This window comes from Lissotriton vulgaris, chromosome 1_2 (assembly GCF_964263255.1).
Source record: "Lissotriton vulgaris chromosome 1_2, aLisVul1.2, whole genome shotgun sequence".
NCBI lineage: Eukaryota > Metazoa > Chordata > Amphibia > Caudata > Salamandridae > Lissotriton > Lissotriton vulgaris.
This window is the reverse complement of record NC_141686.1, coordinates 17613645-17629476: the sequence shown is the minus strand read 5'-3', so window position 1 is coordinate 17629476 and position 15832 is coordinate 17613645. Positions and strand designations below refer to the sequence as shown.

Genomic DNA, 15832 nt, shown 5'->3' with positions numbered 1-15832 from the left:
GAGAAAAATTACAGCATCTAAGAATAACAAAAACATCAGAGCGCCTTACAAGACTGAGATACATATGGTAAAACAATATTTACAACATCATTATAGGATAAACAACAATAAGACAGAGAATAACAAAAGGCTTGAGGTTATACATATTATGTAAAGAGATACTCAGAGAAAAGAGTTGAAATACCTATAAGATATGGAAGAGCGAGTTTAAGGCTCAGGTAGAGACCCTCAATGTTTATTAAGGAGGTGAATTTTGAGATCTTTTATATAGCTGCTGTATGAAGGGTTGCATCATAGTTCTTTGGGGAGGGCATTCCAGATGTAGGGGGCATTTCCGGAGAAGGGGCGGGATTGAGTGTATTTCTTTTTTAGGGGTCGTGTGCTGCCCACTTGGCAGAGTTTATTGGCAAAGTAAGATGTTGCATTTTGATGGAGGACTTTGTTTGTGATGCATACGTTTTTGTTGGCAGATTTGCCTTCGATGGGGAACCATTTTAAAATTTTGAGAGCTGGGGAATGTGGTTGAACCATTTGCAGTCAGTGATGAGCCTATCTGCGAGGTTGAGTACAGATTTGAGTGGAGCTAGGTGGAACTTGGGGTTTCCGGTGAGGATGGCATTCCGTAAACGGTTTGTGAAAGGAGCAGGAATTGAACCACTAATTTAGACTCTTCAGTTAAGAGAAAGGGTTTGATTTTCTTGAGATGACGGAGGGAGAAGAGGGGTACATTAGCCAAATTTTTGATGTGCACATTGAGCTTTAGACTGTTATCAATGGCGATACCAAGAGATTTTACTGAGTTGGACAAGGAGAGAGAGCAGTTGAGGGCATTGAGGTCGGAGTAGTTAGGCCTATCTCAGAGGCAGTGTGTGAGACGTTTATGACCATGTACAATAAGGCAGTAATGACACCACAAAAGGACACAACTCGGGTAGGTGTAGAAAAATAATAGCTTTATCTAACAGTTTAACTCAAAACTCTAGAAGAATTTCACCAACTACAATTCACGTCAACCCGTAGGGACTCCAACAGAAAGACCATAACGTAGTCACCAAAGCGTGACACTGACTGACTTCAGGGCCAGGGTCTACGCGACCCGTTGCGCACCAGATACCTGTTGTTGAAAGGGGACACAGCACGCAGCTTCTCGAAGAAGCGGAGATGGTGACAGGTGGACTCCCAGCGACCACAAGTCTTGGGGGCTGAGGTCCGCAGCGTGCACCCACAATGATTCGGGCACTCTGGGACATACGGGTGCTTAGTGGCAGCAGCACGCAGCTGCGGCGGCCCGGGCTAGTGGTGGCAGTGACTCTCGTCGTGCAGCTCCGTGGTGGGCGCACAGCGTAGCAGCTCTCTCTTAGCTGGGGCGGCCCATGAAATGATAGCAACAATTGTCAACAAGGGTGAACAAGGTGAGATCACACAGCGGCGGCAGCTTTCCCTCAGCTGCAGCGCCCCACAGGACAAATCCCAAGGATGCAAATTTGCCAAAGGTGCGGGCGCTCAGCGGCCACAGCTCTCTCTTAGCTGCGGCGGCCCACGGGACAAATCACATTGATGCAAAGTAGCAAAGGGTGTGGGCACTCAGCGGCGACAGCTCTCTCCTGGCTGCGGCGGCCCACGGGGCAAATCACGATGTTGCAAAGTAGCAAAGGGTGTGGGCTCTCAGCGGTTACAGATCTCTCTTGGCTGCGGCGGCCCATGGGGCAAATAGCGATGATGCAACGTAGCCAAGGGTGCGGGCACTCCGCGGCTACAGCTCTCCCTTGTCTGCGGCAGCCCACAGGGCAAACTACGATGATGCAACGTAGCAAAGGGTGTGCACTCAGTGGCTACAGCTCTCGGCTTCGACGGCCCAAGGGGCAAATCACATTGATGCAGAGTAGGCAAGGGTGCGGGCACTCAGTGGCAGCAGCGCTCTCTCAGCTGCGGTAGCCCACAAGTCAGAGGATGGTCTAGGCCAGGCTAGCACAAGGGTGGACGCTCAGCGGCTGCAGCTCTCTCTTAACTGCAGCAGTCCACACAGGTTCAGCGAAGGGCCCGAAGGTGCAGATTCCGGCTGCTCTCAGCAGCGGCAACTCTCTCTCCCACACGGATCCAGCGGAAGAGTTGAAAGTGCAGAATTGAGCGGGCCCTCAGGGGCGGCAGCTCTCCCTTAGCTGCAGCGGCCCACACAGGTTTAGCAAAAGGTGCAAAGGTTTGGAGTTAGGCGGGCTCTCAGCAGCGGCAGCTTTCTCTTAGCTGTATCGGCTCACACAGGTTTAGCAAAAGGTGCAAAGGTTCAGAGCTAGGCGGGCTCACAGCGGCTTCAGCTTTCTCTCAGCTGCAGCGGCCCACAGAGGTTTAGCAAAAGGTGCAAAGGTTTGCAGTCCGCAGTCCTCACTGTAAAACTAGAGGCTCCCGATTTCTCGACAGAGGCTTCACCTGCAAGTAGAATTCCTCGCACAGGAATTCCGACGGCTGACAGGGTGAAGTCTAATGTCATTAAGACTTCTGTAGGAGGTGCTCTCAATTTTAGGCCCTCTGGTAGTTTCTTCGGCAAGCTTGGTGAAAGTTTCAAAGTCCTTTCCTCTGTTTGCTGGGAACAGAGTTTCGTCTTGAAATCCCGACGGAACACACTTGATCAAAGTTCCAGCGCAGCAATTTATACCTAAAAGTCTTTGTTCTCTAAGGTCGCAAATCACTGACTCCAGTCAGAACCAGTTCGGTGGGGTCGGGGAGCACTTGGTTTACGAGGTGACATTCTACCCTTTTAGAATGAGGGGGTCTGCTATCAGACACCCAGTGGGAGGTGGAGCCATCATTCACCTTGCCAGGCACGCCCCTGCTCGGATCAAAGAGTCACCCCTCCCTAGGCTCTGAATACAGATCTCTCCCCGGCCAGGTCTGACCGAGCTAACCCTGCTGCTCCAAAACCAGGAGGCCAATACACATACTCGCAACAACCCGCAGTAAAGCTTTAGGCCAGAAACTACCGCGTTTTCAGGAAGGGCATTTCAAAACATGTGATATTTAAACAGCCCTTACTAAAAGGTGGTCCTTACTGTACTGAGCATAAACATATCAAATTCGAAGTTCCTGTTGGGTTCCTAGGGCCGGATAGGGGTGATAGAAAATAATCCTTAACAAACAGGCTACACAGATGTAGGCATTAGGGTTATCCTTATTTACACAGTCATTTATATACAGGGAGCAAATAGTCATTTATATACAGGGAGCATTCGCTCTGTGGCACTGATTAGCAGTGGCACGGCGCTCAGAACATCTACATCCAGCCAACATACAAGACAGGAAGAGTAGAGGGGAAGGGACACCCACGCCAATGACACCAGGTCTAACACCACTATTCTCTTGGGCCTTAGAGGAATCTTGCTTCTTCAGGTCACCTCCAGCACTATTTTTCTGCTTTACTCTGGTGCGAACCCATTTGTCTGCCTTCTTTCCCAATTCTTGGGGGGAGGTCAGATCAGAGTCCACCAGGTACTGGCACAGCTGCTGATTTGGACAGTTATTAAGAATGTGCTCCCTCATCAATAAATTGTACAATCCCTCATAAGCTTGTACATTACTTCCATTAAGCCAGCCTTCCAGTGTCTGAATAGCTCTGTCTACAAAGTCACCCCAGTCTTGGGTTTGTGCCTTCTGTGTGTCCCTTAATTCGACACTGTACTGTTCAGTGGTCAAACCAACCCCATCTATGAGGGCACTTTTGAAGACTGTATAGTTGTCAGCATCTCTTCTTTGACAGTGAGAAGTTTGTGTTTACTTTTGCTAGCCACAGGATAGATGCCCACTGCCCTTGAAGGACCTTCTGTTCTTTACAGGCCCTCTCCAAGGCAATGATCCATTCATGGATATCTTCTACCTCCTGGTAAGGAGGGACTATCCTGCCAGGGTTCCTAGCATCACGAGATTGCTCCCTGACCATAGGGACACTAGTGCTGCCACCATGGGACTATAGTCCCAAATGCTTCCTGGCCTTCTGTACCTCCAAGGTTTCCTTATGAAGGGGTAGCTGCTCTTGCTTGATTCTCAGTTGGGCTCTCCCAAGCTTAAGCATGTGGTATTACCTTTCTAAGTAGTACACCCTCATACTGGAGAAGAAAGTCCCAATGGAGTTGTTAGAGGTGTTAGAATTAGCAGAGGAGGCTCTGGACCTTCCCTGTGTTCTCTGCACCCTCTCAGGAGGAATAAAGGGAGAACTACCTCTAGGGGCACTATTCCCTGAGAGATCAAAGTTCACCAAGGTGGAATAATCAGACTACTCATGGTCAGTGTGAGAAGATGGCCTTATATATGATGCTCACTAGTTCTAGTGATCACCTTGTATCAGTCCAAACAACCCTTATTGTGATTGGTTGTAAGTCAACCTTATAGACCAGCTATCCTAATGGTAGCATGGACAAAGCAGTCTTAGGCTAAACTCTTTTGGCATGTGAAGCCAGCTGTTTTACCACATATAACCCCTTGAATACCAAATGAAAGGACACCACACAGGTAGTTATGAAAATAAACAAGATATTTATTAACTAACATACACCTCTGAACTCTTTATGAGGTCAGAGGGCTAAGCACATGACAAGACTCTTAAGAAAAATATGTTAAGTTGCACAAGTTACAATGGTGCCCTAGGGGCACGTCAAACCATATACTAAGTAAGTGGATTTAGAAAGTTGATAGAAGGAATGGAGCTGTCCAGAGGCTGTAGGGTCGCTGGGACTACACTTCCCTAACCTTAGGTAAGTAATAGGAGGCCCACGGGACGCGTGTGCAGAGTGTGAACTCACACGCGAGATGCGTAACAAAGTCAATGGACAGTACAGTTTACGAAAAAGGTGAGAAAAAGGTGAGTACGGACAGTTCTGACTAGTTAGGACTAAAACAACTGTGAAACTGGACACCAGGAGAGTCAATCTACCCCTGAGCACCGAAATGCTCTCGTTACCTCACCCACGGGCTGCGGGTGCATAGGTGTGAAAGTGCGTCGGGTTTCTGCGTTGAAGTCAATGGAGCCTTGAAGAAAAGATGCTGAAGGCGATCAGGAGGAAGCTGTCCGGATGGATCCAAGGGTGGATCAAGGAAAGTGGATCCCTGAAAGCAGAGGGGACAATGTTCACAGTCACTAGCCAGTGACTGGAGTGGAACCAGGAAGGAACCACATGCTGTTGTCGCAATCAGGTGAAGAGTGGACGCTTGACTCTGCAGCCACGTGGACCAGGAGGTGTCTTCGACGACCAGAATGGAGGCACGAGCTGTCCCACGCAGGCTCTCGCTATCGGCGGTGTTGGTTCCGGATTCGGCGTCAACAGGCCTTGGCAAAGGCAACCCACGCGGTGAGTGGAATCAGCGTCTGGTGCGGACCAGGAGGGTCTGGGGTGCTTCTCCTTTGCAGGGAAGCAAGGGCCAGTCTGAAGCAACGAGACCAGCGGTGTGGATTTCAAGGATCGTCGTCTAGGAGGCCACTAGCCAGCCGGCAAGTGACCAGACAACGCGTCGAGCAGCAATCAAGCAGAAGGGCCCCACGCAGATCTCGCGGATGCTGGAGGGATGATCTTCTGTGCAGGAGCTGCTCGGGGCTGGGGCTTCTCAATCCCCAAAGCACTTTGTCGAGGATACCTCAGAATTTGTGCTGGAAGCGAAGTGCAGTTTCTTCAAGATGGCCGGTCCCACGTGTCTCGTCGCACCCACAGATCTCAGCTGTGCTGCAGATGTAGGTAGAGGTCGGAGAGGTCTGGAAGTCCAGGTCTCGTCAGGCTCTGAAGTCTGGATCCACTCGGGAAGACGACAAAGTGAACCGCTGGAACGCTTGATGGTGCCTGCTTGTGCAGGGTTGTCACTCCTTGGCCACAAGGGAGATTTCTTCAGTCTTCTGTGGAGCAGAACGTCGAAGTCCTGAGTTTCTTCTTGTAGATTCAATTCAGGATAATCTAATTTGGAATGGGACTAGCTCCTACCTTTATTCTTCTAAAGGGGGCTGTACTATGACTAGGTCCCTCCTATGGGTGGGATCAGGAAGGGGGGTGGTTACACCCCCTATCCTTTGTTCGGTTTCGCGCCAGAGCTGGGGCTGGAGTGCCCCAGCAACTGGTTTGAACCGGTGTATGCACAGGGTACCTTGTGTGCCCCAGGCATGTCTCATTCCTTTCAGGTCTGTCTTACCCAATACACAAAATCCGGTCTGGTGTGTTGCTAGCACCTCCCAAGGCAGGAAACCCTTTGTCCAGGCCTCCCTTGCTGGAAGGACTCCCAGCAGCAGGAGGTCAGACTTGTGTCTGTGGTGGCAGCATCCATTTTGTGATGCTGAGGCTCGAGTTAACTTTAACCGGGGTTCACAGTTACATACATGTCGTGTCCCTCTAGAAGGGTGGAATGCTACCCCGTCGCCAGAACTGGCGAGGGGGTAGTATTCCAATTCGTATGACACCTTATTCGACATGTTTTGATAATGCTATGCCAAAGTTAGCAATAACCGCGAGGATTATAATGCACTTAAGAGTATATGGTATAGCGTTATCATGGAAACAGCTAAAGGACTTGGTTCCGAAAGCTGCAGACAGGCTCAGCTCATGCTAGAGCACCATCTCACATAATTCCAAGCACTCTGCCTCCAGGATTGTTAAGGCCTGCCATAGGAGTGACTTATAGGAGGATATGTGTCCATTTTAGGTTTAGATATAGGTATACTATCTAAAGCAAAGGGTGATTACACCACCTTGCCCCAGCTGATTGATCAGCCAGTTGTGTCAGATTTGGATGGCCAGCCAGGGGTGGCATTATACATGCTGCAGCCCCTGGTAGGCCTTGGGTTCACTTATGCCCTGGGTACCTATGGGACACTGTACAAGGACTTACAAGAGTGACCCAATACTAATTGGTAAATGCACCTAAAGTACATGAATGTCAATTTAGAGAGAGAACAGCTAGGCTGTGGGTTTGATTAGCAGGCCCACAGCCAGGGAAAGTCTTAAACCAGTGAAGCAAAAATCAAAAATCTGGGGTGACCCTAGGATTGCAGACCCTACTCTCTTACAGTCAGGCTCAGAATTTGTGTCACAGGGGGAGTACCCCATACCAATCTTCTGGAGCCACCCCACCAACATCGCTTTACCCTTCTGGCCTACCAGTTTTGTAGAGGTCATCCTGCAGCAGCAACTCTAGGATTTGCATAGTGTTAGGCTCACTACTTGTGTTTAACTTCCTGGATGCAGCCAGGGTCCTATGTTCCTGAAACTGTTGCAGGGATTCTGCACATGCACAGAACTATGTGCAGGAAACCAGGACCTCTGTGTTTAGTGGTGTACGAGAAAACCACCTTGGTGCCCAGAACCCCAATCCGACTAGCTATAGTGTCTCATTTGGTCTCCGTAATACAGCAAAGCTAACAATGATTAGACATCCTAGAACACATCACTCAATCCCTCTCAGGAATTGCGGGAAGAAGAACACTGTTTCGTTCAAACACTCATACTTGTCCACAACGTGAGTGAACAGAGACACAATATAGATTAAAAAGTTTGTTTTAACTAACGTGCTCAACAATGCAGTATACTAGCCAACACAAGCAGCAATATGCATAAGAACAATCTGATTAGCATGGTTACAATTTCATAAAGCACAAAAGGGGAAATCATATTATAATGACAGTCGAAACAGGACTACTGCGCCTAAATACCCTCCCCTTACTATAAGCTAGTTTATTATAGAAGACCTCTAAGACTTGTCAGGGGGACCCCATACCTCCAAGTGTAGATGCAAGGATTTACATCTCAGGACAAGCACAGCTGTTCTTCGTTGGAATGAATCTATCCTGGTGCCTTTTCATGCATGCAATGCCATATTAAAAGCACTCGCCTTTCAGTAATTCAGCTGTGTTCGATCTTGTGTCTATGGGCGTGGGACTGACCAAAGTGAATCAACAGCATCCATTGTTTTTCGACCTTGAACACTCTGTGCAGATGAGGAGCACAGTGTACAGCTAAATGTGTGAAAAGCAGACAGGTCTCGTGAGAATGCATCAGCAGCAGCCTTTCTACGAGAATAAAGCCATGTAGTAACATGTGCAAAAGCGGCCTTCAGGCCTGCAGACTCGGCTGGGGGCCCTGGGCCTTCTACGCCGGCGGCTCCGTTCACAGCACTTCGGATTCAGGCCTGAATACAGATGGACCCCGGTCGACTTGGTTACACCTCCCCCAGCACCGATTCCACCGGCACCACGACCGCAGCCAACGCCGTTTGTGCCCCCAGCCGACGTCGACCCCGGCCTCCGTGCTGAACTGGACACGGAGCAGGATCCGGCACCGATGGGTACGTTTGTGCCCTTGTTCTACACTGGTGCTCCAGTCAAGCCAGATTGTTAACCAGAGGAGGATGAGGAGGACTAGGGGGGATCTGGTGTCCCTCTAAAAGACCAGTTTGAGTATGACCCCAACAGGAGAGAGGAACTGGGGGAAGCTAGTGGTCTAGATACTTCCCCAGACCTTGGCATGTTGTATCCTTCTACCTTGGCTACGATGGAGGGAGCTTCTTGTTGCGAAGGGCGGCCGAGGCTCTCAACCTCGAGCTACTTACGGTGGCAGTCAGGAATAGCCTCCTGACAGAGGTGCTTCAACCGGCAACAAGCTCTTCCGAGCCCTTGCTGCCGTTTAATGAAGCCCTCACCTGGTCCAGGCCCAACACATGGGCTCCTGTGGATAGGATGATTGTCAAACGCCACCGCCCGGCTCCGGGCAACCCCACTTTCCTCTCCCAACGCCCCACCCTGAGAGCTTGGTGGTCCAAGGCCCCACATCCAAAGGGGCATTCCCTAACCCACCACCTGATAGGGAATCCAAAAAGCTGGACCATCTTGGGAAGACGTTTTCTTCCTCCAGCTTGGGACTGCAGTCAGTAAACACTGCATGTCTGTTGGGCTGTTATACCCACTCTGTGTGAATAGATCAAATGAGAACTTTAGAGGTGCTCCTTGACTCACTCACACATTTCAAAGAAAGCACTCACTCACAGATCACAAAGACAACACATCAAATGATCACAGCTACTGGCTCACATCACAATGGCAATAATCAAAACTCAATACATCACCTGGTGCAAACACCGCATCTCACCCACTCCTGACTGGGGAAGTTAAAAGTTTAAGAGTCAGCAACCCTCAGCTTTAAACCCACTAGAAGGTTTGAGAAAGACTTCCCCCCCGGGTCAGAGAAATCTTACCAGAACTGGCCAGGCTCCAAGCTGGCCTTCCCATGGCAGGAAGGAGTTCTCACATCCCCCTCGCTAAATCTCGCATGTTCCAGCCCTTATCGTGACGAAGCTCACAAAGCCTTTCAGAGTACATAAACAATCCCTCACAAAAACAGAAAGACCTTGAACGTGAATAACCCAAGCAACTTGCAAGCGCTGCTGTGCATGCAGAAAAGTAGAAGTAAGGCAAAGGCATGAAAAAAGGATGACGTGAGGCCATGTCAAAGCCAATAGTAAGTACTTCATAATTCTCATCAATGTGAATAACTCAAGCAACTTGCAAGCGCTGCTGTGCACACAGATAAGCTGAAGCAAGGCAAAGTCAGAAAACAAGATGACATGAGGCCATGTCAAAGCCAATAGTAAGAACTTCATAATACTCATCAATGTACTACACAATGATACTTTATCTCTCAATCTCTCTGCCCACAACACTGCACTTCGAAACCAAAGAGTACATTCCACAACTCTCTATCCCTTTCACGCTTTCACGCTTTCAAATGCACATTCCACACATTCTGTTCTTGGCAAGGCTGTCTTACTCCGTGACAGCTCCCACTGAAAGACAGCAAGATTACAAGAAAGAGACGTAAGACATATGCAGGACCGTTGTACATCCAGGCTAGGATGAAATAACACACTAGAGTAAGTTAACATAATGGTAGTCAAAGGTCATTAATGAGTGTCAAACCACAAGAGTGCTTCTAGCACTACAGCTGTGGAAGGGGTGTCCCACCACGTTCCACCCAGGGCCACAGGTTGGTGCAAGCTTTCCAGACCCTCCGCGGCCGGGTAAGTGGGACCCACTGTCGTGGGTCTAGGGGCCAGCGAGCAGGCCAGTCCACCACCGCCCCCTTTTCACCAGCCTCCAAACCCTCCTAGTCCGACCTTCCAGGGCCACCAATCGCCAGTGGGTGGCAGGATTCACCATCACCTCCCCCACTGGCACACCATCACGTCGGACTGGTGGGTGTTGCAGATAGTCTGAAGGGGCTACTCCCTCTCCTTTGAGACTCGTTTTCAGTTTACTGTGCTCCACTTTGGCCTCACCTGCGCCATTCAGGTGGAATCGAAGGTGAGGGAGGTGGTCGCAGCTCATCTGCGCAGATCAGGGTTTCCAGTCTTTCCCTATCTCAATATCTGGCTGTTGAAGGCGGGCTCGCCTCAGGCCGTCTTTCCCACCTCGAAACTACGGCTAACCTCTTGCATTCTCTGGGGTTCTCTATCAACAAGTCACACCTGACTCCCTCTCAGAAGCTCCTTTTCATCGGAGCGGTTCAGGACACAATACAATTACGGGTCTATCCTCCCGAACAGCGAGTCTGGGATATTCGGGCTGTGACTCCGATCTTTCAGCCTCTATCCCGGGTTTCGGTCAGGATTATTTTCCGGCTACTGGGCCTGATGGCCTCCTGCATCCTGCTGGTGGACCATGCCAGATGGCATATGCGGGCTCTGCAGTTGGACCTGAAGTTCCAATGGGCACAACATCAGGGGAACATGTCCGATTGCGTCCAGATCCCGGGGGCATTGCTCACCAATTGCAGTGGTGGCTAACAAACCAGGATTTAGTCGACAGCAGATCCCTCCCCCTTCCCAAACCAGAGTTCAGAGTGGTGACGATGCATCACTTCTGGGATGCGGCGGCCACATGTGGGAGGCGGAGATCAGAGGTCTCTGGTGTCCGGTGGAGTCCGGGCTCCACGTCAACCTTCTGGAGCTTCGAGCGATTCGTTTTGCACTCAAAGCATTCCTTCCCTCTGTCAGAGGAAGAGTAGTGTGGTGTTCACGGACAACACCACCGCCATGTGGTACTGCAATAATCAAGGCGGTGTGGGGTTGTGGACCCTATGTCAAGAGGCCCTATGCCTCTGGACATGGCTGGAACGTCAGGGCATATCTCTGGTAGTTCAGCACCTGGCAGGTTCGCTGAACACCAGGCTGGACCAACTCATCCGCAGGTGCATGATGGATCACAAATGACATCTTCAGTCAGAGGTTTTAAAATCCTGAAGAACGAAGGTCCAGAGCTTCTCCGTTCGCTGATGACCCCCTATCATCCCAAACGGAATCTCCGGTCCAAGGGGCAACATTTAGCCATGATACCCCACACTAAGTTCTGCCGCATCGGAGGGCGTTCCTTCAAACTACTGGGGGCCAAGTTATGGAACTCCCTTCCCCTCCACATCCGATGCATCGACAGTATGCTAGCTTTCCGCAGAGCGACCAAAACCCATCTCTTTCCCTCCTTGTAGGTCTCGTCTCTCGTTTCAGTTGGTTGTGTTATGGTTCTAGCGCCGGGACGCCCCGTTGCTGGGGCAGCTGTTTGCGCTTTACAAAACAGATAACATAACATAACATAACAGGTGTTGCAAGGTCTCTTTCAACAGTGGAGAGAGCCTTGATTAGAACTTGTTTGCCACCGAAGGGAACGCACAATGTCAGCAATTTTGCATGTTGGAATTGCTAAGGCGGCACTCGCTCTGTGACTGTGTTTGTCGCGAGTGGAGTTGCGGTTTTCTATACACATTTCAACCGATACCACTTATGGACAAAGTGCTGAAGAAGATCAGAGGCGACCAGCCCCAAGTCATTCTTTTGGCTCCGGATTGGGCTCAAAGATTCTGGTATCCCGAGCTATTACATATGGCCATCGATCCTCTGATCCAACTGCCTCTGCGGGAGGATCATCTGTCGCAGCAGCAGAGGACGGTCCTGCCCCCGAACCTGTCCAGCCTCCACCTCTTTCCGTGGAGATTGATCAGCGCCAGTTGACAGCTTTCGACCTTCCTCCCAAAGTCTGTGATGTTATCTTGGGAGCCAGGCTTCCCTCTGCTAAGACGGTATACCACTGCAGATGGAACAAATTTGTGGCATTGTGCACAGCAATGGCTGTGGATGCCCTTTCCGCTCCTCTTTCTGAGTTTCTCTTGTCCCTCCTTTCTTTGGCCCAGCAGGGCTCTGCTCTAGGCACTCTAAAGGCTACCTCTTGGCCATTTCTGCCTTTCTTAGGCTTCCTGACCAGCTTTCTCTTTTCAAGTCCCCTGTTTCAAATGTCTTCCTTAAAAGCTTTACTCATCTTTTTCCTCCTGTTCCCTTCGTAATGCCCCAGTTGGACTTGAACTTGTTTTTTTTTTACGTATCTTATGTGCTCTCCATTTGAGCTGCTACATAACTGTCCTCTCAGGCTTCTGACTTTAAAACCTGCCTTTCTGGTTGTCATCACCTCTGCGCACAAGGTGAGTAAGCTCTAAGCTCTTTCTTCTAAACCTCCTTTTCTGGCTGTTCATCCAGACAAGGTTGTCCTTCCAACTTGTCCTTCCTTCCTTCCCAAAGTGGTTACTTCTTTCCACATTGGACAGACCATCACTTTGCCCACCTTGTTTCCGCCTACGCATCCTTGAAAGGAGGGAGAGAGGCTCCATCGTTCGGATCTAAAACTTGCGCTTTTATTTTATTTGGATCGCACAAAGCAATTCCGGGTGGATGACAAGTTCTTTGTTGGCTACTTGGGCCCCAAAACGGACCATGTCTAGATGGGTCTTTTTGTGCATCAAAGCTTGCTATTCCTTGGCAAAGAAGGAGCCTCCAGTGGGGATACGCGCCCATTCCACCAGGGCGATGCCAGCTGCCACTGCTTTGGGACGTGGAGTCCCCCTTAATGACATCTGTCAGGCAGATACGTGGGCATTGCAGCACACATTCACAAAACACTACTGCCTGGACAGCCAAGTCCGGAGAGACAGCTTCTTTGACAGTTCTGTTCGCCAGGACTTTTTGGTGTGAACTTGGTTCGCACACCCATCTCCAGGATATCTGTTCACCATGTAAGGAATCTATAACTAATTGTCTCTTTCAGATGAACAAGCTACTTACCTTCTGTAACAATTTATCTGTAAGAGACATAGATTAGTTATAGATTCTTTACCGCCCCACCCATCCTCCCTGTTCTGTAAACTGTTTTCTAGGGTTAAGGACTACCTTTCAGGGCCCTAGTTTTGTGCACCTGCGCTTCTGGCATGGAAAGTTGTTTACAGAACTGACGTCAGCGCGTGAGGGCGGCGTCTTAAGTAGCTACCACAATGTCATCCCGGCGACCACAATGCCAACGACGAACACGGAGCCGACTGACGCCACCTTTCAACGCGCAGGGGTACTGCTGATGAAAAACTTTCCGGATCCAGTCTGACGCCAGGGGTAATTCATAAGGTAAGAAATCTATTGCTAATATGTCTCTTACAGATATATTGTTACCGAAGGACAGTAACATGTTCGTTGGGTGTTATTTTGTGATCCCAAACTTCACAAAAGGCGGGTAATGACAGTAACATGTTCGTTGGGTGTTATTTTGTGATCCCAAACTTCACAAAAGGCGGGTAATTCAGGTTGAGGGACTTAAAAACCATGCAGCATGCTTTAAACATGGATCTCTGTACAACTGGCAGCCAATGAAGATCCCTCAAACCCTGGGAGATGTGGCAATGTTTGGGCAAGGTACATATCAGCTGAGCAGTCTGGTTTTGAATTAGTTTGAGCCTGCACAGGAGAATTTTAGGAAGGCCCAGGTAGATTGAGTTAGCGTGATCTAATCTAGACATAACTAGAGCTATGATTATTTGAATCAAAGCCTCCTTAGTAAGGATTTTTTTAAATCTTTTTTCCGGTGACGTAGCTGGCAGAAGCAAGCTAAAGTCACGCCTCCTACCTGCTGCTTAAAAGAAAGGTTCACATCTGTTATGACTCCCAAGTTTATTACAGCTTTTTGGGCGTGGGGGATAGTCCATCTCTCTAGGCCAGAACGATGGGGACCAATAGTAACTGTAAAGAATCCCTAACTACATGTGTCTGCATCGTTACCATAGGTAAGTAACTTGTTCTACATGCAAAGAACTGTCTTGATAATTATTGTCAGCCGTCCCAACCAAGGGAGATCAAAGTTCTCTGAGTCCACTAATTGATCTCCACTGGCAATCCAGCTCCGCTAAGTCATGTAGCACTATACTGCTCTTTATAGCGGTGCCAGATTAAACCAATATCCTATGTAATTTTCGATTCACAGATACTAGGATCACAATTTGTATTCCCTTTGGATTCTGAAGCTCCTGTCTTTAACTATGGTGTCAATCAGGGTGAAAGACTTTACCAAACGGGGAGTATTGAGCATCATTACCTGTGTTTTCTAGTTGCTCATGTCATTTGGGTCTAGTTAATTTTCAACAGGGTTTCTAATAGTAAAAATAAATTGTGTGCATAAAGATTTAGAGGCGATATGTGAAAGATACACGGCCAAGTTGGGAAATTTACAGACTAGGATGCTTGTGTGCCTTTTGTAAAGCAACGGTAATAGAAATACTTGCATGCAAACATACACAAAATAGAACTGATGTCTGTAGTCAGAGCAGGACACAGAGAAAAGTAGAAGCACAAATTAAACATTTGTTATTTTACTTGTCAAATAGCGGCACCGAACAGGTTATTAACCTATCTGTTGGGCAGTGCAATAGAGTAACTTGAATGAATATAAGGTAAGTAGATACAAGATCAGGTAGGATACATTTTAAGTACTTAATCAGAAATCCTATCTGGCTCCAGCAACTTGTAATGTTCTACTTGCTTCATTATCTAACAGGAGCCCACCAGACCTAAAACCCCTGCAAACCAATTAATTGGTGGACTTGTCTGTTCAGCAATAAACAGGCAAACAATAAAATGTGCTGCAGTGGAAATTACGTGTATCTCACTGCTTGCACCTCATTATGCAAGTTTTAGATATAAAGATATGTGTGTGCCTTGAGAGCTGGGTGGGGGGGGGGTGGGCGGCTAAACCCTGTCCCCATAGCCAACCATGCATCACCTTTAATGTGTACCAGCCTTGTAACCCTCTACACACAATCATCAAAAACAGCAATAAATACCTACTTTCATTCAATGTTTCAGAATAATGTGCGGGTGTCAAGGAGAGATTTTTTGATCCCATTATTTGATAATTAGGCCCAATGTTCATAATTTCTAAATACTTGTTTTAGTGTTCAGGCCAGTCGGGACCCGTGCAATTTGAAATTCTCACTCATACATACTGTAGCAGGGCAATAGGCATCATCCCATGAATGTCCCTAACTTGCCACAATTACTGTTCTCTAAGGCTGCCTTTTACCAATGGAGAGTACTAGGAATCATGTCGTTAGTGACCAAAAGTTGTTAAGTATTGCATTAAGTGTGCCAGAATCAGGATGTTACCAGTGACAAGCCAAATGTATCATTCTGTAAATGCGCACAAGCTGCCAAGAATAACCACCTTTCCGTGATGGTCAGTATCTTACACCAGGGTGGGCACAGAGCACTCATACATACTACTCACATAAGTGCGCACATCGGCATGCACACATATACACACAGTATCTAGACTTTCTCTCTTTGCATACATACATTCCTCTGGTTATTTGGGAAGTAAAATAACAAATGTTTAATTTGTGCTTCTACTTTTCTCTGTGTCCTGCTCTGAGTACATACATTAGTTCTATTTTGTGTACGTTTGAATGCACGTATTTCTATTACCGTTGCTTTACAAAAGGCACACAAGCATCCCATCCTA

The 15832-nt window shown here is 48.5% G+C and overlaps 1 protein-coding gene across 1 annotated transcript in view; it reads left to right on the top strand.

Moving 5' to 3' along the window:
• The window catches only part of SMC1B (structural maintenance of chromosomes 1B), a 2420665-nt gene that overhangs the window by 880334 nt on the left and 1524499 nt on the right, over window positions 1–15832 (top strand). The gene's annotated exons all lie outside the window — the stretch shown is intronic.